Below are 27,597 nucleotides of genomic sequence, written 5' to 3' on the forward strand. Positions count from 1 at the left end.
TTGGACATTGATACCCAGCAACACCTGCGGCACCTTAGAGGGAACCAGGCAAGGGGCTGACCCTGGAAGTTTTACCCGGAGTGGGCCCATTCTGCCCATTGCAGCCAATGGCTTGTGTCTCAGAGTCTGGAGTACCCGGAGGGCCCTGAAACCTCCCAGAGGTCCTGTGTGTGTCCGCAGGGAAGGGGATGTGGGCATTCCAGGACAATGTGCTCGGGCATGGGCCATCCTCAGTCTTCCGAGAATAAGAGCGCTTAGCAGATAGATTGGCGCTGGGCAGTCTACTTCCTCCATCTGCTTGGACAATGTGGAGACAGCCAGGGAAGGGTGCTTCCCTTCCCCCTATGACTGAGGACAAATCTAGAAAAGCTTCCCCCATCTCTGGAATCAGAATCATCACATATCTGAGAAGATTAGGTTTGACATGATCACCGCCCAGTGCTAACAGTGCCTCCCCACGTCAAGACCAAACATTACCGACAACGCGGAAAGGATGAGGGGAGACAGGGAGAGGCAACAGCGAAGGGTTCACCAAACAAGATTCGATCCCATTTGTATAAGACTCTATAATATACCCACAGTGTACTCTGAGATTTTAATAACAAACCTAAAGAAAAAAAATCATATTCCAAATATTCCCAAGGAGCACTCTTACGTTTAATTTTTAATATTTAATTTTTAACCTCTCATCACATCCAGGAGAAAAGTTATTCTGAGGAACTAAATGGCAGCAGAAACACTACATTAATGACAACTGCTCACATCAATTCACCAGAAAGGTCGCTGCCTCTCGTTTCCGTGGGATCCCCTGAACGCTGACACCACGGTGATTTTATGACTTGTGTGTGTGGTTTTTGGTTTGTCCCAGGCTCTGTTTGTTTGTTTGCTTGTTTGTTTTACTTTTAAGCATGATTGTTAAGCCCTGCATAGAGACCTCAGGGAGATGGTTTTGTGTATAATTCCTTATTGATATAACTTCTCAATCTTAGGACTTTGGTGTTCATTTGTCATGATTTGCATGACCTAGAACCCTCCAGCATCCATTCCCCCTATCTTACCTTTTTGGTGGGATTGGACTCACCCCCCTGCTTCCTGGGGTGGTCCTTGATGGGCATAAGCAAATCAATTTAATCTCACTGTCTTACCACAGTGATTGAGAAAAAGCAGCTCCAAGCCAATCAACATTCACACTCAGTGCAAAGCAGAGACTGTGTTTCATGATGAGAAAAGCAATCTCTTCTCACTCCCAATAGAGTCAAAGGAACAAGGAGCTCAAAGAACCATCAGCAGCCCTTTTGTGCTTAGGAGGAGAGCCAGAACCAGGGAAGACTGAACACAGAGATAGAAATATATATATATAAATGATGCCCCTGGCCCACTGAACCAAAATAACCCCAAAACCTTTCCTATGTTGGGACTTTCCTGTTACTCAAGGCATTTCCTTATTCTTCAAGCCATAAAAAGGCTTTTTGCAACATCAAAAGTCCCAACTGCTATGCAGATAATAGATGAAGAAAATGAGACCCAGGTACATGAAACAACTGGCCTGAGCTGTAACATCTGGGAAGAGAACTCTGACATAAGAGACCCATTTCCTGACAGGTTTCAAGGTAACTTCCTGGGGTTGGGACCTAAGGCAGGGAGCTGTCTGTCTCTGGTCTATACAGTTCCACTGGCTTTCGCCAGTCACTCCTGGTAGTGATGCTCAAACACTTGAGCTTGACAAATATTGATTTTAAAAGTGAAGAAATGCACTGATGAATTTAACATTCCATTTTTCTAATTTACCATTAAGTTCATAAAAATAAAACCAAACAAAACAAACAAAAGAAACCCCAAACTAGTAAAGGAATTAAAAATGATCTGTTTATCTCTGAAAATCAAAATGCTTCAAATTCCCATAACCCCCCTGCACCTGACCTCAATCTGAATGAAGTGGGAGTTCATGCAAAGCCAACTGGGGTGACCACCCAGATCTGACGGCATGGTGATGGCCTTGGCCCCCAGCCCAGCCAGACTTCACCTCCAGCTGTGAGTCACCTCTGGAGCAGCATCAGAGAGTGACAGTCCCCTCAGTTCGTGGGCAGAAGCAGGATCTGCAGGGGAAATTGGATTCAGAGCCTGAGCCATCTTCTTTATTGTTTGGTTCTAATTGCCCTGCTCTTTAAGAAGAGGTGACATGCTGGACATAGGTGGTCATCAGAGAAAAAGCGGGGACAGAGGGATGGACCAGGGAGCACCAACAAGGTGAGTTCTCACAGGCCAGCCCTTCCCCAGGGAGGCAGGATAGTTATGTGGCCCCTTCTGCACTGTGTCTGGGTGGGAAGCCAATTACTGGAAAGGCAGGTCTCCCTTCCCTCCACCCCACCCAATCTACTGCTTGTTTCAGAAAACAGAAAGGGAAGCATTAATTCATCCATACACTGAAAGAATCTCACACCAAACATGGATCAAGGGCATGTGATGGGATTTGCTGAATGATGGACAGTCATAAAATTTAGGCGGGATGGACCAGCTGCCAGCTCTTGGGCTCTTACAAACATAATAGCAACAAGAGTGGTTATAGGCCCTGGCCGGTTGGCTCAGTGGTAGAGCGTCGGCCTGGCGTGCAGAAGTCCTGGGTTCAATTCCCGGCCAGGGCACACAGGAGAAGTGCCCATCTGCTTCTCCACCCTTCCCCCTCTCCTTCCTCTCTGTCTCTCTCTTCCCCTCCCGCAGCTGAGGCTCCATTGGAGCAAAGATGGCCCGGGCGCTGGGGATGGCTCCTTGGCCTCTGCCCCAGGTGCTAGAGTGGCTCTGGTCGCAACAGAGCGACGTCCCGGAGGGGCAGAGCATCACCCCTGGTGGGCAGAGCGTCGCCCCCTGGTGGGCGTGCCGGGTGGATCCCGGTTGGGCGCATGCGGGAGTCTGTCAGACTGTCTCTCCCCGTTTCTAGCTTCAGAAAAATACAAAAAAAAAAAAAAAGAGTGGTTACAGACCCAGCGGTACTGCGTGTCAGGCATGATACTAGGCATTCTACATGCATTCACCTTCTCACTTAAATCTAATAATAATAATAATAATAATAAAAATAATAATAGTGTGATAAGTTTGTACAGTGACATGGTAATTAGACTGAGTGGGGTGAACACATAGAAATATAGAATCACTGTCATACACCTGAATCTAATACAATATTGTATATCCACTACACTTTAATAAGAATAAATAAGAGTAATAAATCTCTTTTGACCAGGTGGTGGTACAGTGGATAGAGCATTGGACTGTGATGTAGAGGACCCAGGTTCGATACCCCGAGGTCACCGGCTTGAGCACGGGCTCACCACCTTGAACACAGCGTTGCTGGCTTGAGCATGGGATTGTAGATATGACCCCATGGTCACTGGCTTGAGCCCAAAGATGGCTGGCTTGAAACCTAAGGTCACTGGCTTGAGTCCAAGGTCACTGTAGCCCCCCGGTCAAGGCACATATGAGAAAGCAGTCAATGAACAACTAAGGTGCTGCAACAAAGAATTGATGCTTCTCATCTCTCTCCCTTTCTGTCTGTCTGTCCCTCTCGCTCTCTCCTTATCTCTGTCACACATACAAAGAAAGAATAATAAGTCTCAGAGTTCTGTGAGGTACACACATTAATATTACCCCATTCACAGGAGAGGCACAGAGAATGTTAATAACTGGTTCATCGTCATGCAACTAGCGCACAACACAGCCTTGATCCATACCAAGGTGTGACTGATTCCAGCGTCCATGCTTCTGTGCATTTACATGCATTTACATACTACACTGTTGGTTAGATAAACCTGAATCCTTTCAAAGACCAAGAGGAGTTGCTGTTAAGCATCACCCTGGGAGCGCAGCAGGAACCGTATGTGTCTCCTGTATGTGTCCCCGGAGTTCTTCCGGGAGAGAATCGTGCCTGGGAATGAAGGTACTGTCGTCAATTTTCAAAATTATGATCCCTTATATTTTTATTCTTTACCTTTCAAAGCATTCTTAAGTAACACTGTTTCAGCTGACGACTGTAAAATGTTTATGACGTTGACGGCCAGCATACTCATTCTCATTTCAGCGATGAGCAGCTGAGATCAGGGCTGTTCAGCGCCTCACCCAAAAATTCAATGATAAACCAATGACATTCAGGGCTAGGATCCAGGTCTCCTGATTCGAAGCTTAGCCCTTGCCTCTTAGCTATTTAGATTTTTCTAAAAGCCTTTGACAGGGTTCCACATGAAAAAGGTATTTAAAAATAATGAGTCTCCGTGGGACTTTGGGCAGTTTGGCCACGGAGAGAGAACCGAGTTAGAGACAGAAAAAGACACGTTTCAGTGTGGAGAAGTGGGAACTTGGGGACTCCCCAAGCACTCGTGTTATGACTAGTCTTATTAGCATTTTTTATAAGTGGTCTGGAGGAGAGAACAGGAAAATGTGCGGAATAGTCTCAGCTCTTTGGGATAACAAGAAGGCCAGCGATAGAGATGAATGACAGAGAGATGGTGCATCCTCTGCGTGGACGGAGGCGAGAGAGCTGCACGTGATTGAACAGACCTGGGGCTGAGAATCCCATGGGGGTCGAGGTCATCCCTGCATCCTTAGTGCCCTGCACAGTACCCAGGACTTGGCTGGTGCTCAGTAAGTAGGTACTGGCAAGCATTGGTGAGGGTGTGGGGAACAGGGAATCCCCACATGCTGTTGGTAGGAGTATAATATGGTACGGCCACTATGGAAAACCCTATGGAGGTTCCTCAAAAAATTCAAAACAGAATTACCATATGATCCAGCAACTCCACTCCTGTGTATACATCCAAACAAAATGAAACCAATATCTCAAAGTAATAGCTGTATGTTTGTGTTCAATGCAGCACTATTCACAATAGCCAAATGTTGAAAAACCCTAAATATCTGTCAATGGATTTAAAAAATGTAATATATATATATATACATATATATATATATATGTATGTATATAGGATATAATGCATAATTCAACTTTAAAATAGAAGGAAATCCTGCCATTTGCAACAAGGATGGGCCTGGAGACCATTGTGCTAAGTGAAATAAGCCAGACACAGGAAGGAAGACAAGTACTGCATGACCTCACCTACATGTGGAATCTAAAACAGGCAGACTCACAGAGGCGGAGAGTGCAATGGTGGTTGCCAGGCACTGGCGGGGTTATGGGAACAGGGAGATGTTGGTCAAAGGGTACACAGTTTCAGTTATAAGATGAAGAAGTTTTGGAAAGCTAGCCATCTGGAGATGGTAATTGTAATTAGTAATACTGATTTATAGATTTGACATTTGCTTATAAGATAGTGTAACAAACAAAGGGGTTCTGTGGGAACTAACTTCACAGGGCAACCTGGTCATGAATTCCTAACTGGGCGGGTCGAGGTGGGTGGTCATGCCCCAGGCATAGAACCTTTTAGTAAAAGGTGCATCTGCCTGAAGCAAGCCCTGTGCATCCAGGTTAACACACCTTTGAAATCAGCCTAACCACCCTCAAGAGAGCACATGACCTGTTAACTGTCCTGTAACCCCATCTGCACCTTGCCTTCTCTCACCTCCATGTCATCTTCCCTATGTTCCCGCCTTAATTCCAAATGTAAAAGAAAATGCAGGACTCTCTCTTTGCAGAGCATTAGAGATCTTGCTTCCCAGCTACTGTCGTCAGTTTGGGCTCCCACAAACCCATAAAAAATTTTAAACAGATTCGAACATTCTTTACCACAACAGTAGACCCTAAGTGTTCACATCACGGCTGGGGGGTGGGGGTGGGTGCAGGTAGAGAATGGTAGTCTGTGAAGTGATGGATATGTTAATTACCTCGATTGTGGTGATTGTTTCGTAACATGTACCTATATCAAAATATCAAGTTGTATACCTTAAATACATACAATTTATATAAAGTTTTATTTGTTAATTATACCTATTAGATATGGGGGGAAATAAGTAGTTATTAAATAAATAATCAAATCTCCTGGAAAAAAATCAAAGTCACATTCTACCAATTAGACCAGTGGTAGTCAACCTGGTCCCTACTGCCCACTAGTGGGCGTTCCAGCTTTCATGGTGGGCGGTAGCGGAGCAACCAAAGTATAAATAAAAAGATAGATTTAACTATAGTAAGTTGTTTTATAAAGATTTATTCTGCCAAACTTAGCAAAAATCTGACATAAAGTACTTGTAATTATTATTATATGCTTTAACTTGCTGTAACTCTGCTTTATAAATTTTACAAAGTAAAGTTACTTCCCTACTTTATAAATCACCATTACTGTGGAACTGGTGGGAGGTTAGAAAATTTTACTACTAACAGAGATACAAAAGTGGGCAGTAGGTATAAAAAGGTTGATTACCCCTGAATTAGATGATGGACTCTTAGCCGATCAAGGTAAGATCAAGGTATGATCAAGGTCAGAGGCGGGATTAAGAAGGATAACTCGATGTCACCACTTATTGTCCCTCAGACTCCATGGCAACCAAAAAGGCCAACAAAGGAGGCGGATGGGCCATGGCTATGGTTTAGCCGCCAAGTGCAGGGCCCACCCTGAAGCTTGGGAAGTGACCGCTTAGAACAAATAAGATGTATTATCACACATAAGTGAATCATCACATCACAAATAAAATTTATTATTTTTTACCGTGTGGACAATATTTGTGGCTCACCTAAGCAGCGAGAGAGGATGAGAACAGCAGTTGATAAAATATATATATGAGTGTTTAGAAGATGTCATTCTCGGAGGCTGACACCGAGGAGAAACCACATCCTAACTCTCTATGCCCCTTGACAAAGTGACAGTCCACATTCATCCATCATCCTCATGCCATTTATAGATTGCCTGCCGTGTTCTAGGCTCAGAGCTGGCTTCATGGGAGGACAGGTGAGTCTCAGCCCGGTCCTCCGGGAGGCCCGTCTTCTGAAGGGCTCACATTTCACACAGAGCTGCGAATGTGACAATGGGGGTGTCCCCCCATTGGGGAACAATTGGGGTGTTCCCTCTGTGCCTTCTGCCCAGGAGACCTGGCTGACTGATGGGAGTGTAACCAGCAATGATCAGCCCAGTCCCACATGTGCCTCCAAGGGTCACCTGTACATATGAGAAATGGGCTATTGACACAGTACCACCAGTGATGACTGTTTAGTGAGTAAAACACATAGTGGGTGATACTAGATTTATTCAAAAGCCGCCTTAGGAGAGTCTCTTAAGCCACTAGCAAGACTGATCAGAGTAAGATTATTAGTGGTACCGACAAATTTGTATAAAGACGCAACACACTGGCAGAGGGAAGTAAGAGCAATAACATAACATGGGGTCAGAGGGGGAAACGTCCTCATGCAGCTGTCCCAAGGAGAATGATTGAATGTGCTCTCTGTGGTGGGGGTGGTGTTCCTTCAGCTTTACCTTGGGACCACGGAACATTCTAGATGAGCTCTGGACAACAGAAATAAACACCAGCCACAGCCGTGGGCCACGTATACATTACATTTTTCTAGTAGTGGCAGCATTTAAAAAAAGAAACTGATTTTAATCATCTATTTTGTCTAATCCAACGTGCTCCAATATTAGCATTTTAACATATGTAGAGTCTAAATAATTGTTAATGAGATAGTTGACATTCATTTTCTCCTACTAAATCCTCGCAATGTGGTGTACGTGTGCGTTACACTCACGGCAAACCTCAATTCAGACCAGCCACATTTCAGGTGCTCGGTAGCCACAAATGGCCAGTGGCGACCCTATTGGACAGCACAACTCCAGCTTCTCGGCTTGGTGACTACCTTCCTAGGGCTGCTCTCAGTTGAAGTCTTCCCCACTCCGCTGCCCTGCCACAATGCCCTGTGTCTCTGTGTCTCCTAAGACATTTATCGTCTTCAGCTTTTTTGGAGCTATAATCTCCACTTGACTTGTCCCCATCAGTCTGAGGAGCCATAACGCCCATCAGTCCGAGGGGCCATAACGCCCAGGGCTGGTCTGGTCTAGGCTGTCACTTAGCAGGGAGCCCCTGTGCCCTGGGCAACAGCTGCTGCAGGATCAGGGCGGGAATGGGGAGGCTAAGATGGTGTGGGCATTTGAGGCCTGGGGGCACAGCTAAGCACCAGTCCCAAGGACGTGTTTCATTATTTAACAGCTGCTGAGCTATTCACAAAGGTTGAGACATGGGAGCCGCCGCAGTGTTCGCTGACGGAGGAACGCCACGAGCGGCGGCTGCCGAGCTTCTGGAGGTGCCACGCGCAGCCATGTGGCCATCGTTAACCGTACTGTGCTGTACACTTGGAATTTGCCAGAACGGTGATTTTGAAGTGTTTTCACACTAACAGGCAAACAAAAACAGAAAACTCTGTGAGGTGACAGATGTGTTCATTAGCTTGATTGTGGCGATTATGTCCCAGCGTACATGTATGTCATAACATCAAGTCCTACACCTTAAACATCCTCAAGTTTAATTTGCCAACTAGACCTCAGTAAAGAGGAGGCCACACTAACCTCCATCAAAACGCTTAGCGTGCTCTGCACCGTCCCCTCCAGGTGGCTTACCAGGGACAGGTCCCCCCCCCCCCGCAGTCCCCCACCCTCCCCCACCGCTGGGTCTCAATCCAGCCGGGGGTCTTCCGAGGCCACACAGCCTCCTCCCTTCCGGCCCAGCCAGCAGCCGGCAGGGCCACCTCTCCATCCCTGGCACGGTGAGTGTCGGCACTGCCAGGCAGACCGCTATTAAAACATCAGCAGGGTGGCCTCCACAAAGGTCGGCCATTCGGGGAGAGCTCCTGGCAGCTGCTTGTTTGTTTATTGGAACATTATCTGGGCCAGGCTGTTTATGTACATCCATTGAAGGATTGAACAATAAATATCGTCTCCCAGTAGCAGGCAGATGCTTGCACTAGAGCGTCCTGGCTGCCGTCTTGCTTGGAATAATCTCCCTAATGAGCAAACAGAGCTATTTATCTTTAAAGATGCAGGCCACCTCCTGGGTTTCCCCCTTCCTCGTGCCTCTCACCGCCTCCCAAAACTTCCTGGTCGAGGTCTACACTGGCCAGGTTTCTGGGCTGGGCCTGGACATAGAAGGTGGTGATGGGGTCTCATCTGGCAGGCAGGGGCACAGGACTTGAACTGAAAATGCAGGTGGTGAAGGAGATTAAACCTGAAGTCTAATGTTAGGGCCACTCTGAATTCTCCACCTAGACCCTCAAACCTCAAAGCACCCGGGGTGTGGGTGGTGGGGGTAAAGGGGTGGTCAGACCTCCTTTACAGAGCTAGAGATGGCAGGGTTTGTGGAAGGGCACACCCCACATTCGAGGGGATCCAGTGTCCAAGGTAGGTCTATTCCTCACTCAGGCAAGTTTCTGCAGTGCTCGAAACACCAAGGGGCTCATGTGCGGGTCCCTGCAAACCAGTCAGCTGACAAAATGGAGACCGTGTGGTGGCGAGGTCAGGTGCGGACTAGACGAGGCAGTCGAGGGCCCAAGGAGGGAGGTGGGGGATCTGGGCTCTGTTCCCCCTCTCAGAGCCTTGAGCACATGGCGTCAGCTCCATTACGTGTCCTGGCTCTCTGTCCTGGCCTCGACCTGCCTCCCGCTGAGGCAGATGTACAGGTGAGGACCCTCAGTGGGAAATGCGTGACCAGGGCCTGCTTCTCTGGCACACCAGAGGGTTATGGCATCTCTCAAGAGGGAGAAAATATACACCTTTTGGATCTTATTTACACAGTTTACTCAGTTGGCTCCCAAAGGCTCTCTATGTGCCATAACCCTAGTCATTATACAAGCATCTTGCTACACAGCCTGAAAAGCAGGGGAAAGGAAGAATGAGCATCAGGGGCACAGCAGTTCCTTCTTTGTTGAACGAATGAATGAATGAATGAATGATCACTCTAACCCTGAGCCTGAGTTTCCATAGTTGGAACAAGTACATGGAAATCCACACTCACAGGCACAAACACACACACGTCATGCACACACATGCTCTGTGTCACAAACACTTGAACTCTAGCACTTCCCCTTTATAATTCTATGACCAAGTGATGGATAGCAGGTGGTTCAATTCCTTCTGGGATGAAGAGGAGCTGGGAAGGGTGTGGCAGGCCAGCAGAGAGCCAGTCACAAGTAGGAGGTGTGAGTAGACTACCAAGTATTCAAAATCAGCCTCTCTTGCTGCACCCTCCCAAAGAGACTCATCTGAGAGCACTGCATGTGTAAGGTGTGCCTAGAGTCACCACTTGTTTGAGTAGCTTATACTGGAAGCCCTCACTGGCCATTCCCCACATTTCTCTGGCCACAAAGGAGCCTGGGAAGACTGCTCCCACTCCTGGAAAAACAGGTGCTGATGAATGGATAGCAGATCTCCACCTGCCACACACGGGGCCCTGTGCCTTATACGCATTGGTTCATTCTGGTGTTCGGCAGATGGGCCACCCTCACTCACATTACAAAAGACCAGACAGTCCTCTGGCTCCAGAGAGGGGGCATGCGGGCAGGAGAGCAAGGGCTGAGGCAGATGGCGTGAATCCCACCTCCGCCACTTAGGAATTGTGTGGCCTTCAACAACCGACCAAATGTTTCTGAGCTTCACTTTCCGCAGACAAGAAACAGAAATAATAATAACAATATGTCATTGTTCATGTTACAATGGGAAGATGATACTATCCCAAGCATGCCTAGCAGAGTGAGGGAATAATAGTTGTTTCCATAACTGTTCCCAGTGATCACTATGGAGACCATCCAAATGAACCGATTCCTGTGGTCCCCACTCACTCCCAGTGGGAGTAGCACCCCTAAGTGCTACAGAAGAGAGCTTAGAGGATGTGGCCCACAGGTTGGGCTCCCAGTATCTGACAAGGTCTCCTAGTGGCTGGATAGGAGAAGAGAACCCACAGCCCAGCTCTGGGCAATCTGAAATAGACTAGAAACGGGGCCATGCAGGACAGAGGGTGGGGACAGGCTTGGAAGAGTCTGTGCCCACAGGTGGGTGTTCCCATGGGCATTCCACCAACATGGACCCAGACACCTTCTCCACCCAGCTGCCTGAGGCTGAAGGCATTGTCCAGGAACTCCTGAGTCTGGTTCAGCTCAGCTGGGACTCAGTTAGCCAGCAACTTTCTGCAGAAAGAGGAAAGCATCTTCCTGCCTATGGTCTGGGCAAGCCATGGGAGGGAAAGTGGCGTACCCCAGCCTGGCTGCCCAGAGAGGAGAGGCATCTCTGGGGACCCGTCAAGGGCAGGAAGCAGAGTCAGGGCTGGCAAGATGCTGAGGACCCATTCCCCAAAGAGGAAGCAGTGATGCTACATGTTATCGGACAGAGTATCAGCCCCAGAAGCGGGGTGCCCTGCGGTCGCTCTTCTCCCTGCGCTCCCCACATTGCATTGGTTTCCTCCCGTGAAATGGGGGTTATCTCCTCTCTTTGGTGCCCCCGCTGCTGTGGGAGTCGTGGATGCGTTAATGAATAGAGGAGTATCAGGAAAGCAAGGAGCTGGTGTGCAGTCAGCACTTCCCTCCTGCTGCAAGTCCGGCCTCCGCTGAGCGGGATCCAGCTGCTGCCCAGTGCAGCTGTGGGAACAAGGAGAAACCCCCGGCCAGCTGGAGCGCCGCAGAAACCGGAAGTAGAGCAAAGCCTGGAGACGGGTGGACCTCCGGGACAAGCTGTCACAGGGCTTCAGGAGCTCTAACTGGTCGGGTCCTAGCTCAGGGGATGGAAGCTTCTAGCACAGAGCGTGGCACAGAGACTCAATAATGGTGAGGTGGAGGAGGAAAATGGGTCCCTTTGGGGTTTTCTTCCGGGCTCAGAAGCAGCTTTCCCTCCCCCACTCCTTCGCCTTCCAGGTTATACCAGTACCCGCACACCCCCATTCCTCCAGTCCCTAAGTCCGAGCCCTCCTACCTGGGGATCAAGACTGCGGTCTCTGAACCATTTTCTCATCCTCAGCCCAATGGTTTCCATCTTCAGACCACCCATTACATATTGTCATCATCCCACCAGAGCAGAGGCAAACTCTCCACTCTGCTGGTCTCCTCCCAGCCCCCTCCCACCTCAGAGCCCCTCCTCCTCATCCTCCGCATCACCCTCAACCACCACTGGGCACTGCCTTCCTTTAGAGACGGGATGAACGAGTCCTCTTCCGGACTCGTGTTCCCACCACCTCCCTCCGCTCTTCTCCTTCCTTCAGTGTCCTCTCTGCTTCTTTCCAGCCAACCCACGCCCATCGGTCCCTTTCGGCCTGGTCCACGACACTCCTCCCAGGCTCCTCCCCAGGCTCTCTCTGTACCGCCTGCTCTGGTCTGATCACCCGCCTCCTGTAATGTCACCTGCAACCACACCTGCAGCCACTCAAGGCTGTCCCGTGTTTCAGATTGCGCGGAAGTCTAACCTTCTTTGCTCTTGTGCTTTGAATATGTTCATTTTAGAATTGAGAGCATCAGCACCTTGAAGGCAGGTCTGCAGCACAGTGAGTAAGCGGTGTGAGCAGTCCAGCAGGGACCCTGATTCTACTATTCACATTGGCAAATGCAGGCAGAATGTTCAGGACGTATTTAACATCCTCAGCTGAGATATGGGGCTCGGAATTCTGAGTTCAAGGTTGCTGTCAGGTTCCTCAGGTGGATTAGGAGATGCTCTTACTAAAAGTGCCTGGTATGTTGAATGCCATAAATGCATACAACTGTTGGTTGTGGCTAGTTAATATCTAGTGGTGCTCAGTGAGTGAGCTTGAAGACAAAGATAATGTGACAATAGTGAGAATGTCGCAGAGCACAAGCATCCTTGACAAGGCTCCCAACAGTTGTGTGAACACCAGAATTGCTTAACAGGTATTTAATAAAGTAATAAAGAAACATGTGAGTTCCATCAAGAATGAAAAAAAGAAAGATCAAAAGGATCCCAGCTTCCATTTCAGTGCCCTGTGCTTCAAGGGCCATCAGCTCTCTTTCTTTTTTTTTTTTTCTTTTTTTTTTTGTGTGGCAGAGACAGAGAGAGTCAGAGAGAGGGACAGACAGACAGGAAGGAAGAGAGATGAGAAACATCAATTCTTCATTGCAGTTTCTTAGTTGTTCATTGATTGATTTCTCATATTTGCCTTGACTGGGGAGCTGTGGCAGACCAAGTGAACCCTTGCTCGAGCCAGCGACCTTGGGCTCAAGCTGGTGAGCCTTGCTCAAACCAGATGAGCCCACGCTCAAGCTGGTGACCTCGGGGTCTCGAACCTGGGTCCTCCACATCCCAGTCCGATGCTCTATCCACTGCGCCACCACCTGGTCAGGCCATCAGCTCTTTTTCTAACGCCAAGGGCCATAGCCCAGCAGCCAGCCCTATATGGTTCCTTGTCACCAAACACTAGTCAGCCCTGCCCCATGACTGCTGCTCAGCCCCTAGTCACCATTTGGCAATTTTCGAAACAAATAAATAGCCCAGGGAGTGTCAGACAAGCAAATTTCAGCTCAACCTCCACTCTATCTGATGAGCTCTGCCTGGGGTCCTGCCCCTGCAGCCTCGTCAAGCAGGCAGGGCACCCGTCCTTCGGTGGGTGCGTCCGAGGACAGCTGTGTGTGTTTAGGATGCTCAGAACAGTTTATGTTTACTTAGAGCAAGGACTGAGGTGGAGAACACAGTTCCTCAAGCAGGGATAGGAAGTCCCCACCCACCTCTCATCCTGCCAACCACAGGGCACCTCGTCCAGGGAGGCAGCTTGGTCCAGGTGGCGCCCCCTGGCTTCAGGTTGAATGGCTGTCAACACAATGTTGGCAGACAGGCAGAGATTCAAGTGTTGCTCAGTTGGGATTTATACCAGGATTACAAAGTAGCCCCAGTCCCTGGGATATACAGGGTGTGTGTGTGTGTGTGTGTGTGTGTGTGTGTGTGTGTGTGTGTGTGGTGTCAAATGAGAGTCAGAAGTATGGGGTGCATGGAATGCTTACTTGACTCAGATCAGCATTACTAGATGTTAAGCATTCTCCCTGCCACCTTCCAGTATAGGTCCAAGGCTGCTCCCATGTGCTCCAAAAGTACTTCCTGCATGCCGTGATCATGGCACTTGGTGGCTCATGACAGAACAGGTCATGTGTGCCCTCATCCTTCCCTGGCCTGTGTGCTTCTTGAGTGCAGGGCCATGCCTTATTCACCTCACCCAAGGTCAAGGTCACAAAGACAGGGAACGGAGCCCCGAACTGGTGTTTACCTGTTCTGGCTTTAAACCTGTATTCAACAACAACCATCAACATCAGTACTGCCGTGTGCCATGGCGACCATGTTCATTAACATCTGTTAAACAATTAGCGCGCAGTTCAATCCATGCTGTCTCCCTGATCACCACATGGTACTGAATTCCTCCTCTCTCTCCCTATGCATCTCCCCCTGCCAGCCACTGCCCACATTTTCCCTTTTTTTTAAAATAGCTGCTACTCTGAGAAAGAAATACTTGAAACTATTTCAAATGAGAACCCAGGAATTCATGAGGCCCGGGGTGAGGTATGTGAATGGTGTGCAGTCAGAGAGTCCCCACCCAGAGCCTCTGTGGGGAGCAGCTTCCCGGGCTGAGAACTCCGCGTGGAGAAGGGTGTCCCTGTCTGGGGATGACATCACCAGACAGAGTTGGAATGCACAGATGCAGAAGGCTGGGGGCCCTGGGGCCACGAGGGAATTTGGCTGTGATACCACAAAGGGTCTTTTGACCATGCTTCATCCCAGGGAAGCCACAGAGACCCGGGTTTAAGCCACCGCCCCCACCTTCCGCTGAGAGGCCTAAAGACACTCCTCCAATCAGCCCAGTAACCTTTGATCCCAGGGGAGGGGAGAGTCTGGAAAAGGTGGGAGGGACCAGAGCTGATGTGCCTTGAAAAAAAAAAATGGTGCCCACACGGGACACGCGTTCTAGCAGAAGCGTGTGGAGCTAATTGCAGAGAAATGTATTTTAACATAAGATATTGGAAAACCATCTTCTCCATCACCAGCCACAGTTATTACAATTATTTATACGGCATCACCAAGCCCGGGTGTTTCACAGCAGTTAAGCTATTGATCAAGCAGCTCCGAGGCTCTGGGCAGAAGCCGTAGCCGTCACTCTGTTCCTGTGGGAGCTGTCTCTCCCCCATGATCAGGTGTGGAAACTGAGGCCAAGGCAGAAGTAAACAAAAGTGTGAGAGTTGGTGGTTGGGGTATTAATATTAAAAAGCAATATGCTGCTATAATATGCTAATGCTATATTAACATATGAAGAGCGGTATGTTCATTTCTCCATTTGGGAGGCTCTTAAGCTGTCACAATAATATTCAGGGATTGCACAAGACATTATCTACTGTGGTGATTAAGCGCATGCATTCCAGAGACCACGAAGATGGGCTCCAAACCCAGCTCTGCTATGCACTAGCTACATGACCTTTGGGAAACGAGGCAACCTCTCCAACTCCTATCATCCTCGTTCATAACATGCAAAGAACAGCAGTACCTACCACATTTGGCTGATGTGAAGAATTAATATGTTAGTAGGTAAAAAGCATTTGGCATACCACCTGGCACATAATCAGAGCTAAAGGAAAGATTTCCGGTGTTATCACAGGAGGTCCCAGAGGACACATCTCCGTAACTCATGTCTGCTGGTTACATTATTGGTAAAGAAGAGAGGGTGGTCTTGGTCACCTGTGGGGCTCAGCACGGAGATTTATAGTAGGGGAAGTAACACTCATTATTTCTCAATGGTCCTGAGCCAGGAGTTAGAGCTGGTCTTCCCCCTGCATCTGGCATCCTGGCTGTGGGTGTGGATGGACCTTGACCTACAACCTTCTCTTCTGCCTATCACAGTCTGCCCCAGAAACATACCCTCGTGTTTCCATGATTTGTCTTCAAGCCCAGAGGCAATATTAAGCTAACAACGGTTACACAAAGTCTTAGTTCTAAAATGCATCTGAAGTATTGTTGAGTGTATTTTAAGGATGTGTTGAGATAAAATGTATTGAAGGATGGGAGTCTGGGACTGTGTGAAAATAATTCCCCTTTGTAAACCTTTCTGCTAGAGGAAGTGGCGTGTTCCCAGAAGAGAGTGCTTTGTATTGGATGATGTAGCCAGGGAGATACTAAGAAATAAAATGGCAGCAAAGAACTGGGATGTTCATTTTGGTTTAGCCTCCAGGCAGTGGGAATTGAGGCAAAGAATACAGGTAGAAGGTGATGGAGCTTGAAGAATTAGTGTGAACTCTGGCTTGCCACACCTGGGTGACCAAGGGAATGGTGGGACCAAAGAGCAAGTTGGGAGGGAATGCTGGTGTGGATGAGAAGGTGAAGAGACTTCTGGGAATGTGACATCATGGTGACATGGCTGGTTGACCGTCCCAAGTTGCCTTTGGAAATTCAGAACTGGTGCTTGGGTAGAAGCTCATTGCTAAAGACTTGTCTTTGGTCACTGGCAGGCTAGCGGTGGACTGTGAAACCATGACCTCAAAATATTTCCCAGAGCCAGAAGTCAGACCTCTCTGCCAGGCTGATGCCCTCACCATTTCTAGGGTCAGATCTGACACCTGTCAGATTCTAAAATGTAGCTTGGAAAGTCAGTAGCGAAAGGGAGGCACATAAAATCATATTTTCCCACTTCCCTTCATGTTGCCCCCAAAACTACCATGAGGGGCTCCCTCAGCTGAGATGTGAGGACAGTCTCCTATTTTCAGCTGAGCTGCTTAAATAAGTCCCACACCTTCACCTGCATAAGCTTACACATAAATAGGCACTCACTTTTAAGAAAATACAAAATACATGTATATCCAGCTATCTTATTTACACAGTCACCACAATCCTTGAATTTCAGTACATTTGAGGAACTTCCCTTTACAGTAAGCATTTTTTAAGATATGAATGTTCTGATGAGGCAGGGGAAGCATTATCACTTTCAGAGTGTGGTGAAGTGAAAGCTCAGGGCTGGAAAGGTCCAGAGGGTGAGTCTTGCCTCATTGACTGAACCTCCTGGTCTCAGACCCAGCAAAGTGACAATTTCAGATGCATGCTAAGGTCCATATTATGCAATTACACACACACACACACACACACACACACACACACACACCCCTCCATTAGCTCAAATTCCTTCATGACAGGAGAGAATAGGGGTGCCCAGTGAAAGGTTAATGGAGAGAACAGCACAAGCCAGGATGGTTCAGGATGGAGAAATAGGGGACGTTTTTGAGGAACTAAAGAGAAGTCTCATTTGCATCACAATTTACACAGTTTTGCTTAGGTTGGTTCAGGAATTTCTCTCCAAAGTCTATGTCATGTGCAAAATCCAAATTTATCTATTATTGGAAAAAACAGGTGAAGGACACTGAGCGTTGAGCGTGCGGTTCAGCCCTTTCACCTTCCAGACCTTTTTCTTTGGTCGCCTTTGGTTTGCCTCATGCTCGTGCCCACCACCAGGGGTCGCTGGTTCCCTTCTGCTTCTTGGGGACCTTCCAACATTAGCCCCAAAAGCTGGAAGGGAAAAAAGAGGCAATGCTGGGAGGAAGGGTATGGTGGAGGAGCTGAGGGTTGGGCAATCTCAGGGAAAAAAAGGAGATTGAATAGGCCATTACTCTCTTTAGGCTTCCGGAGAGGCCCACTGACCCTCCACGTCACAAGGCCCCTTGATCAGCGTGTTCCTCCAACCCAGCTCTGTAGACTGGAACCCACTAACTAGACTTTATTTCCCAGCCCTCCAGGTAGGCCGGGCAAAGCAGGACTGAGACATCTATGTTCTCCTTCAGCCCCGTAGGATGCTGCTCACATCAGCTTGTTGTACTGCCCAGGGCGAGAGGCCAAGACAAGCAGACTACCAAATGGCCTCATGTCACCTAATTTCCTCATGGGCTTCTAAGCAGGTAATTAATCCCCTCAGCTTCCAATAGACTGCAAGCACTTTGGAGAGATTTATTGTTATTATTATTACAGGCCCTGTATAAGTAAGGTGTCAGATAATTGAGAATAATCTTATCCTCCACCCTCCCAAGCATACTGTCCATCCAGTGGAACACTGTGTCTTCCTCCATAGCTTCCCCCTACCCCCTGACTCTCTCTCATTTGACAATTAGGATGAGTAGGTCAGAGGATCTGGGAGTGAGGGAGAGATTTCTGTGACTGAGGCCCGGGAAACAGAGGACTTGGGGGCAGGGGACTCTCACACTGGCCTGCCATATATGACTTCTGGGAGTCTCATCTTCATGCCATTGCTGAACATTAATTGAGCACCTACTGTGTGAAATCCCATTACAGAGGACTCAAGGGGAACCTTACAAAGGATTCAAAGGAGATCCGGCTGGTCCCTGCCCTCAAGGGTTTCTGGTCTAAAACAACTAAGATACAAAACACAACTTAGAAGGCGGTTTCACATTTATTTTCCAACGTAATTCCACACCACGCATAGTAGGTGCACAGTAAAGACTTGCAGATTTAATATGTGAGCCACAACTCTGATGGGATTATGAGGTCATTTTTATTCATGTTTTGTGTGTACATAAACAAAGACTCAAAGAGATTAAATGACATATCTAACGTCGATACAGCTAACAGGTGGTAGATTCAGAATTTTCTACCAGGTCTCCTGCTGACACGCCCTGCCTCTCACACCAAGCCCTCCCCCCCCACCCCATGAAGTACATAGAGGTACCAGGCTGTGTGTGGCCATGGAAAGGACAGAATCATTACCGCTGGAGAGGGTGCTTCGCAGAGTAGTGACGAGCTGCGCTGACTTTTAAAGGAGGAGTATTATTCACTTAGAAAGAGCTGCGAGCAAGCAGGTGTCCTGGGACCAGTGGCATGAGCACAGGCAGAGGTGCAGGAGAGGCTGGCAGTGGCCAGGGACATGTGACATCACAGGGACACAGTGAGAAGGAAATTTGGGATGGTTGGCTGGGTGCAGGGACAAGGGACACAAGCGTGCGCTTCAAAGCACTGGGTTTCCATCTGCAGGCCAACAGGAAGTGTAATCTTCTGAGATAATCTGACTTTTGTAAGATGGAGATAATAATAATCCTTGCCCCCCTTTCCCAAGTTGGAGAACAGGACTATGAGACCCTTGAAGAGGAACCTCTTCATTCCTTTCACAATGAGAATCTAGTTCTTGCCTCAGACAACTAAGATATAGGACACTACCCCACCACAAGGAGTGAGCCCGCCCACCTGGTGTTGGGAGGTGGGTCATAGGGATTCATCCACCTCTTCCCACTTCTTTTAGAGCCAACTTCTTGTATTTGGGTTAAGGGAACAACATACTTCTTCATATCAAGCTCTCTACCTGGATTTTTGGGAATCTTTGATATTCTTAATATAAATGGAATTAACCAATTTAGATTTGTGGAAAATGATGGATGTAGTAACAGTGTTTTATTTTAACATTTCCCTGATCAAGTCGTTATGGGGTAGAAACTCCAAATTCTCACCAGTCTCCCGGCCAAGCTTTTGAACATAGATTTAATTCTGGTCTATACAGCAGGTATCCAACTGACAATCACATAGCACTGCAAACTTCAAAAAGGGTTTTGTGTCTATTATGTCAGTGCTAACTCATATCGGTGTGATGAGCCAACTTAGTAAAGTGTCCTTGGGTCCCAGACCCCCAACAGATGAAGAACAGAAACACACATATCGAAAAACTAACCCCACCCATGTCACCACTGGAGTTCAACGATGTCTCTTTACTCCTGAGCCACTGCCCTCACCATGCTGTCTTGGCATTCATTTCCTGTTAACAGCCCTGTAAGAAAGGGATGGGGTGTGACCGGGAAGAGCCATTGCTTAGTGGTCCACCGCCCAGTTCCATCAAATCAGAGGGAAATGAGTAAATAGGGTGCTTGAGCTTAGTTACTTTGTTTTTTTGTTCTGTTGTGTTGTGTTGGGTTAGGTTGGTTTGAGTTGAACTGGGTTGGACTATGTTGTGTTGTGTTATAATGGATTGGGTTGGGTTGGGTTGAGTTGGGTTGTGTTATGCTGTGTTGTGCTGTGTTGGATTGGGTTGGTTGAGTTGGGTTGTGTTATGCTGTGTTGTTTTGTTATGGATTGGGCTGGGTAAAGTTGAGTTGTGTTATGCTGTGCTATGTTGCATTGTAATGGATTGGGCTGTGTTGTGTTATGCTGTGCTGTGTTGTGTCATGTTATGTTGAAATGAATTGAGTTGGGTTGAGTCAGGTTGTGTTATGCTGTGTTGTGCTGTAATGGATTGGGTTGGGTTTAGTTGGGTTATGTTATGCTGTGTTGTGTTGTGTTGGATTGGGTTGGATAGAGTTGGGTTGTATTATACTGTGTTGTGTTGTGTTGGATTGGGTTGGGTTGAGTTGGGTTATGTTATGCTGTGTTGTTGGGTTGGATTGTACTGTGCTGTGTTATGCTGTGTTGTGTTGTGTTGTATTGTGTTGTGTTGGATGGGGATGGATTGTCTCTACTGGCCTGTGCTTCAGCAGAGCCGGGCCCCAAGTCTGCCCTGATTGTGTAAGCTCTCTGGCATTCAGCATCCATTTGCTTGCCCTTGCGAACCCACAGTGGTTACACAATGCCCAGGTCATGCACAGCAAGAACAGAGAGAGGCACCACAAGCAAAGAACTGCACTCACTGCTGGGACACTAGCTTCAGGGACCCCCAACCTGCTCCCTCCCTCAGCTGGCTTGGGTTACAGGCAGCTTCAGAAAGGGGTAGGGAAGAGTGCCAAGAGCCGGGGTGGAGAACAAGGAAGACCCAGCGGAGAGGAGGGGTGGGCAGGTGGGCAGAGTCTGCAGACCAGAGAGCACAGCGTTCTCAGGGAGTGTGAGAATCTGTGACTGCTGGGAATGGCTGTAATCTGTGGGTCTGTTTTCCCTGAAGACCTGAGCTAACTGGGTCAGTGAAACTCAATCCCGAGTGGTTTCGACATAAGGTCATGGCCCTAGAGGAGGCAAGGTCAAAAAAGAAGTTCATTCTGCACACAACAAGTGGGCTCGCAGGTGGATGTGCAGGTGGCAGGGAGGCAGGGGGCAGCGCCGGGCATTCTGGAGTCCTTTCTAGTCAGACAGATGACCCCTGAGCATAGCCCTGCACTCCTGGGCACTAGAGAAGATCAGTAGTGGACCTAATACCCTGGCAGGTGAAGGCAGTGGTATCCATTTATTTATACCAGCCCCGTCTGCTCACTGAAGGGGAAACTGAGGCAGGAAATACTGAACTACTGGTCAGCAGCTAGAGCTGCAAGGGAAGGGCTTATTAGCAGTCTGTGCTCAGGAGAACCTTGAGGGAGGGTCTGAGCTCATAGCCTCTCCGCTCACACTCCCTCCCTCCCCTCCCCCTGGGGCCCAACCAGAAACCTCATCTGCTAGCTCTCCCCTCCCCTACCCTGGCAGAGAGGAGCGGAGCGGGTGCTTCCACAACTCTCACTAACTCTTTACTTCCTGTGTCCTTTACTGGGAAACAGGAAGGAAAGAGGAAGAGGAAGTCTTTTCAGAGCCTCTGGTTATCATCGGGGCGGTCTGCTGGGTTTTTTCTTCTTCTCCCCCCTCCTCCAAGCCCCCAATCTCATCCGTCCCTGAACAGAGAAACCTAATACATCTGTACATGTGACAACAGGTGAACCAACAGCTGCTGTTGGTCTGTCTGCCCAGGGCCAGAGGGACCCTGGTGAGCAGTGGGTGTGTATTTTCTCAAGCTGCTCTTTAACCAGCCCCGACGCTACATTGAATTGTGCACCTCCTCCTACAGCCAGTAGGTGGCAGAGCTGTGCCAGACCAGTGTTCCAGGCCTGCGGAGCCTGGACCTGCAACAGGGTCGGACTGGCCCAACTGTGGGAGGGAAGGTGTGTACCTAGCCACCCTAGAATGACCCCCACAGAGGTCCTGGGCAAGACAATTTGAGATAGAGCTTCCCCAAAACTCTTCTAAAACTTCCTCTCCTCTCCCTCTCTCCTGTGTCTCTGTATTTCCCCTATTTTTATCCAGAAAATGGTAAACCCATTAACATTCACAGCAATGGTCTTCAGACTACATGGGTATCAAATCTACCTGCGGGGTGTATGGAAATGCAGCTGCTCTGTCCTGTTTACCTGGATTCTCACGCAGCATGGCTGAGGTGGAGCCCAGGAAGTTGCATTTCAAACAAAGCGCCAGCATGATTCCCGTGGGGTGGCCAGGGAACTCCACCTTAAGAAGCAGACCCCCACCAGCACTGTGATGAGGACTGCTTCACACACGCCTCACGCCATGTCTGATTCCTGTCGCTTGTCCCCTGTTCTTCCAAGCCATCCCCACTGCGTTCCTCCACCATGCTTAGTCTCTGCATTCGTAACTTCTATCCCCCTGTGTTCGCTTCCTGGACCGTAAGATGACTGGGCTTCTTGCTCCTTAAGAAAGTTTCTTCGGACGGCCTCACTGTCATTCTAGCCTTCATTTCATTCCGTCTAAGCTCCTGAAAGCCCAGCCCCTGGCCCTGGCCCTTGCCCATGCCGGGGCCCTGACTCGGGGGCGGGGCCTCTGCGGGGATGGTGCACGGCAGGGCCACACTCTCTTCTCCCGCGACTGTCCAGTCTCGGCCTTCCCAGCCGCTGGACTGAATTGCCCAGGCAAAGCTTCATTCCCCTGCGGTCCTCGGGGCACGGTCTCACAGCCAAGCGACCTGAGGCTGAACCATGAATGTGCTTGGGAGTCAGGTGTCTCCTCTGGAAGGCAGCAGATGTCAGACCCACCCAGAGTGTCACGCTGGGTGTTCCTAATGCAACAACATAATCGAACTCTAAGTAAGACCCCTATGGGTTAGTCTGCCGGGGCCACTGTAACAAATGACCACAAACTGGGTGCTTATAACAACAAACATACTCTCCGGTGGTTCTGGGGGTTAGACGGCTGAGGTCAAGGTGACAGCTGGGCCAGGCTCCCTCTGACAGCTCCAGGGAAGAAACCTGCTTCGGCAGGTCTTCGCTTCGGGTGGCTGCTGGCAGTCCTTGGCACTCCCTGCTCATGACAGCCTGAATGCAACCTGTGCCCCTCTCTGTGCCTCAGTTTCTGTCTCCTCTCTCTCATAAAGACGCCTGTCATTGGATTTAGGGCCCCGCCTAATTCAGCATGACCTGCGTCACAGCTAAATGACTTGATTACATCCTGCAGAGACTCTGTTTCCAAACAAGGTCACATTCACAGATACTGGTGGCTAGGATTTCAACACATCTTTTGGGGACATACAATTCAATTTCCCCACACCCCCATCTTGCAAGTCCTCCTCTCACATCTGACCTTCTCGCTGAAAGAGAAGGGCAGGTCTGGGGGGTTCAGCGTGTCCCCACGCGTTTCATGTGAAGAGAGGTGGTGGGCACAGCAGGAGAGCCCAGTTCACACAGAGCCCCTTGTGACTTCTTCGGTTGGTTGTTAGCTGAGTTTAAAGCAAGTCAGCTTTCTGGCTTCCTGGTTCTCAGCGTGTGGGCCCAGATCAGCAGCCTCTGGGAACGGGTTAGAAATGCAAACTCTCCAGCCTCATGCAGACCTCTGGAATCAGAAACTGAGGGCGAAGCCAGCCATCTGTATATAACAAGGTCCCGGGCAATCTAGAGGCTCACTAAAGGCGAGAAAGACTGCCCCAGTACAAGGGGACATAGGGGGTCCCCAGAGAGAGCAACTGGTTACCCCAAATATCCTTGTTTCCTGGTAACCCTGCTCCCCCATCTACTCTCCCCCATCGCCATCCTGGAGAGGCTGTGGGGTGCCATGCTGCACCTCACTCGGGGGCCAGCGTCTCTCCCAGGGGTTCCCTCTCGCTGCCCCACCCCACCTGACTATCCCACCGCCCCTCACACTCACTTCCCTCCAGCTCTTGACAAAGACGACAGCTTGGCAAGGGTTGGTTAAGTTCGCTCAGATCACACACAAAACAAACTGTTATTTTTCTATCTGCTAAGCTGCTGAAGACAAGGATGTCAAACCTGGGAAACTGTGCACGTAAAAGCTACAGCTACCCCAGTGTGTCTGTGTTGTAAACAAGCTTTGAAGAAGAAGAAGAAGAAGAAGAAGAAGAAGAAGAAGAAGAAGAGGAGGAGGAGGAGGAGAAGGAGGAGGAGTAGGAGGAGGAGGAGAAGAAGGAGGAGGAGGAGGAGAAGGAGGAGAAGGAGGAGGAGAAGGAGAAGGAAGAAGAAAAAGAAGAAGAAGAGGAGGAGAGGAAGGAGAAGGAGAAGAAGAAGAAGAAGAAGAAGAAGAAGAAGAAGAAGAAGAAGAAGAAGAAGAAGAAGAAGAAGAAGAAGAAGAAGAAGAAGAAGAAGAGGAGGAGGAGAGGGAGGGGGAGGAGGAAGAGGAGGAGGAGGAGGAGGAGGAGGGGAGGGGGAGGAGGAAGAGGAGGAGGAGGAGGAGGAGGAGGAAGAAAAGAAAATCATGGTCCAACTCCCAGAGATATACCAGTGACAACCTCTTGGATTGCTCACTGCACTGGCCGTGACGGTCTCTGTCCATATTTCCCAACCTGGGGAATGAGCCACTCCCACGCACAGCAGACGGCGGGTCATCTCGGACATCCGCTCTCCGAGTCCCGCCTCCCCGCGGGGGGCTTGCTCAAAGCAGCGCTGAGCTGCAGGGCTGGTGCTCCATGAGACTGCTATGTTGGCAGGCACAGCAGACAGACCTGCAGGAAGGCAGATCCACAGGCGGGAGGGAGCCCTGGGGACATGTGTTAGAGTCTGGTGAACGTTCAGTACAAGGTTTTAAAGAGTACTGTTCTATGCGTTAGGGGTGGGGAGGTGCAGAAAACACTTTGGATGGAGTTAAGTTGTGAGTACAGGCCTGTGTGCTGGTGACCAACCTCCCGGCACAGTTACAGCTCCCTGGAGAGTCTGCTCTAAAGCTCCACCCCCAGGTGGTCACAGCAGAGGCTGGTATTTTTGTCTGCCTATCCAATGGAGCTGGTGTTTCTGGGCAAGTTACCACCCAGTTTCCAAGTCTCCCCCCCCCCCAATTGCCAATTGGGTACAATTATGGTAGAATGACAGTGAGGGAGGGCATGCAATCAAATCAAATACAGTAAGGAAAAAGGTTTGCAAAAGGAACATGCCAGAGACATCAGGAAATCTTTCCATCATGGAGGCACTCTGGTCTGAGGACATTTAACCTGGAAACCAGATAGACCAAGGCTTGAGTTCAAACTTCCTAATAAGGTTGCATTATTCAGCTCCGTTCTCCTAAATGAAGCCCCGGAATACGGAGGCTCCCTTCTTGTGATTACACAAAAAGGTAGCTGGCTGAGCGCCCTCCTGAGCCACACCACCTTCCCCAGCAAGTGACATGATGTGACATCAGCCCCTCCGGGCCACTCTCCAGGCTCAGACTCCCAACAGTGCCTGGCCACTTAGGAATCGTCCTTTATACACTGTCGCTCCCTTGGTTTAAAACACCTGTCCACTCCTCTGCAGCACATCATATGCTATATGCATTTTTAAACTATTGTGACTTCTCTGGCTTTAGGGATATAGATCATTGAGTCAGGCTTCAGATCGGCCAGAGACACCCAAGAAGAATGGGCTGTCACAGAACTGGGTTTGGATATCACTGTTCTGGGGTTCAATTTCCTGTGACTTATAAATCTTTTCAGACTTTAAATAAGAATGTTGACGCAGCACCTCTTGGGGGTCTCCTCTAGACAATGCAAGCCAGAGGGGTCTTATGAGCAGAAATACAAGGGTTGGGGGACACACTTGCATAGGAGAATTCTCCTCTGGCACTGATGAAGCACGCTGGTGACATAATGGAAATTCACAAGGAAAGAGACCTAGGGACAGAACCCCATAACTCAGGTGGCCCCGAGCTACGATCCCATGAGTTCTCCTTGTCCGTCTCCCCTCCCACCCATCCGACTTGGCTGAAAATCACCTGCATGTGTACATTACTGAGAGCCAGGGTGTGATTCACAAACCCCAACAGACACATGCTCTGCTGGGAACAGGAAGACGGCGGGTCGAGGAGTGTGAGGAAGACACCCCAAAATTCTAGCGCTGTGGTTTCCACAGCCCCTGTGTGTGTGCCCCCTTGGTGCCGGCTCAGGAGCTTGAGGACATGTCTTTCGCAACCGCTGGCTTCTCAGGCCCCCACCAGCTGGGTTACGCCAGCCGACCACTGGGGCTCAGGCCCTTCCTCCAGCAGAAGACTGCAAACAACTCTTCTCTTTCTCTCCCCAAGTGACTCTCTCCCTCTTCTCTCCTCTCTTCTGTCTGAATGCCTCCTTCTCTCATGCCACCCTGTCCCTAAATTGGGAAATTACCTTAGTTTACCTATGACACAGGAGAAGAGGGGAGGTTGATGGTGGAAAGAAGTAATTTTTATTATACTTAGTTCTCCTTCAGACACTGGGACAAAGGGGTGTGCTGGTGTGCCAGTAATAATCCCTGTGAGAGCACACGGCCTGTTTAGATTTTAGTTTTACAGAACAGATCATACTTGTGGCCTCTCGTCTAATCCTCACAATGATCTGAGGAGTTAGATATCATCTGTCCCCAGAGCCTTTAACCACGAACCTTTGACCCGGAGGGCAGACCTAGGATCCACCTGAAACTTCTCATGACCATTCTAGGCAGACCCTCCCTCCAAATCAGGTCCTGCCCTCCAGGCAGGGGCTCTGCTGTGCCGGGTAGCGCTGACCAGGGACCCCTCTGGGCCATGGGTAACTGTGCCCCTGCTAGACCCCTGCAGCATGGACCACCCTCAGACTGTGACTGCTCAGTCCACTGGGTTATGCCTAAACCTGTGAGCCTGGGATTGAAAAGTTTAGGATCTCAAGTACAGATACGTCATGTTGGGAAGACTGACAAGTTCTATTTGTTTATGGTTTGTTTGTTTGTTTGTTGCCACTTCAGTATCTGAGCGGCTGCAGGAAATCTATGTCACCCTCATGTCGAAGTAAGGATCACATGTCTTGATGTTTCCTTCAAACATAAGATCCTGTTATTCTGCGAGAGGCACAAATAATTCAGCTGCAAATAACCATGACAAATAACCACAAGGTATGCCTGATGACGGCACAGGAGCTGGGCTGGGCTGGGCTGTGCCGGCCACACAGGGACCCTCTGAGACAGGAGAACAAAATGTGTCCTGCAGAGAGGTGTACTGCGACAGAAACCGGGTCCCTCCACAGAGACAGTGGAGCCCGGAGGCCAAGGATGTCAACCAGTAATCCCCAAACCAAGACTCGAAGATCCTAAGAGGAGAGTGAAGGGAATGGACGGACGGAAACAGGAGAGAAAAGCAGAGAGGAGAGGAGGGAGAACGGGAGAGAGAAAAAGAGGAAAATAGAAAGACCGGCCCGGTTCGACACTCCCATGGAAACGTCCTAGCAGGACGTGCATTTCGTGTTAACGATCATGTCTGTTTTCTGTTGATTCCTGCGGGGTGTGCCTGTCGTGTAATCACTGTTTTCGCTCGTTTGTTGCCCGTGATAGATGGTGATAAGTCCGCTTGGTTGTTAATAACGCTACAATTTACCTAACAAATTTTGAGCTTGTAGAACAGCTTCATTAATATGTTTAATTTATCGTTACAATTCCTTCAGGTTAACGGTTTGAGAGTATGCTGGAGTTTAATCTGAGCCGTTATTATAAAGTGCTTGTTTCTCGTTAAAATGTAAAATCGAGATACTCAAGATTTACTTGGGATAAACTGGCCGGAATAAATCTTTCTT

General features: G+C 49.1%; 1 protein-coding gene across 1 annotated transcript in view; it reads right to left on the minus strand.

The window, feature by feature from the left end:
- Nucleotides 1-27,597, minus strand: part of PLXNA4 (plexin A4) — a 419,755-nt gene that overhangs the window by 158,076 nt on the left and 234,082 nt on the right. The window lies entirely within an intron of this gene.

This window comes from Saccopteryx leptura, chromosome 2, assembly GCF_036850995.1.
Source record: "Saccopteryx leptura isolate mSacLep1 chromosome 2, mSacLep1_pri_phased_curated, whole genome shotgun sequence".
Classification (NCBI taxonomy): Eukaryota; Metazoa; Chordata; class Mammalia; order Chiroptera; family Emballonuridae; genus Saccopteryx; species Saccopteryx leptura.